This window comes from Musa acuminata, unplaced genomic scaffold (genome assembly GCF_036884655.1).
Source record: "Musa acuminata AAA Group cultivar baxijiao unplaced genomic scaffold, Cavendish_Baxijiao_AAA HiC_scaffold_972, whole genome shotgun sequence".
Taxonomy (NCBI): domain Eukaryota; kingdom Viridiplantae; phylum Streptophyta; class Magnoliopsida; order Zingiberales; family Musaceae; genus Musa; species Musa acuminata.
The window spans coordinates 10,001-11,557 of NW_027021190.1; the positions used below are offsets into that span (position 1 = coordinate 10,001).

Here is a 1,557-nt window from a genome sequence, read left to right on the forward strand (position 1 = left end):
GTATTTAGGGCCCCTGGCGCAAATGGATGCGTCTCTAACTCCATATATATTACTTCTCAATACAATTTCTTTCAAATTTAGTAAAATTTCATGTACCGATTCTTCAATACCTATTATCGTAGAATATTCATGCGGCACTTTCTCAGAGTTTGCACGTGTGATACATGTTCCTTCTATTTCTCCAAGTAAAGCCCTTCGCATGGCAATACCTATAGTATCGGCTTGACCTTTCATAAGCGGGGACAGAACGAAACGACCATAATAAAGACGTTTACTGTCTACTCTCGATTCAACACACCTCCACTGTAGTGTTCGAGTGGATCCTGCTACTTCCTCTCGAACCATACTATACTAATACTATTATTTGATCAGATCATTGAATTATTTATTTCTCTTGAAATCCGTTTTTTTCTTATTTCTACACACGTCTTTTTTTAGGGGGTCGACATCCATTATGTGGCATAGGTGTTACATCACGTACGAAACTTAATAGTATACCACTTCTACGAATGGCTCGTAATGCTGCATCTCTTCCGAGACCAGGACCTTTTATCATAACTTCTGCTCGTTGCATACCCTGATTAACTACTGTACGAATAGCATTTAATGCCGCCGCTTGAGCAGCATAGGGTGTCCCTCTTCTTGTCCCTTTGAATCCGGAAGTACCAGCGGAGGCCCAGGAAACCACCCGACCTCGTACATCTGTAACAGTTACAATGGTATTGTTGAAACTTGCTTGAACGTGAATAATTCCTTTTGGTATTCTACGTCCATTCTTACGTGAACCAATACGCCCATTCCTACGTGAACCGATTCTTGGTATAGCTTTTGTCATATTTTATCATCTTATAAATATAAGTCAGAAATATACGGAAAGAAAAGATACGGAAATATCCATTTCATATTAAAAGAAATCCTTTATTTTTGTCTTTTCTTTAGAAAGTTCTTTTTTAGAAAGATTATCCCTGTCTCTGTTTATGTCTCGGATTGGAACAAATCACTATAATTCGTCCGCGCCTACGGATCAGTCGACATTTTTCACAAATTTTACGAACGGAAGCCCTTATTTTCATATTTCTTATTCCTTACCTTAATTTTTAATCTATTCCTTGGAAGAAAATAAGTCTCTTGAATTTTTTTTTTTAACTTCGAATTGTATCGTCATGAAAGGAATGCTTTAAAAATCACCTAATCATTCGAATCTTTGTTGCGAAGTCTATAAATTATACGTCCCCTGGTTGAATCATAACAACTTACTTCAATTTTGACTCTATCCCCCAGGTAGTATCCGTATAAAACTGCGCCGGATCCTTCCCGAAACATAACCTAGAATTACATCTTTATTATCTAGGCGGACCCGAAACATACCGTTGGGAAGTGATTCAGTAATTAAACCTTCATGAATAAATTTTTGTTCTTTCATTCCAGGTAACTTCCTTGAAGTATCAACTAATGGAGGAAGAGTTATATAACTCACTTTTCCTCTCTATTTCACAAATAGGAAGTTAGAGAGAAAATTAGGATACCAGAGGAGGAGGATCACCATATATATAACAA

At 37.1% G+C, this 1,557-nt stretch overlaps 1 protein-coding gene across 1 annotated transcript in view; it reads left to right on the plus strand.

Moving 5' to 3' along the window:
- The window catches only part of LOC135665266 (cytochrome b6-f complex subunit 4), a 2,852-nt gene extending 1,938 nt beyond the window's left edge, over positions 1 to 914 (plus strand). The window contains exon 1 of the mRNA XM_065177173.1: positions 1 to 914. This exon is cut by the window's left edge and continues 1,938 nt beyond it. The gene's annotated coding sequence lies outside the window, so the exon portion shown is untranslated.
- Positions 915 to 1,557: the final 643 nt, after the last annotated feature.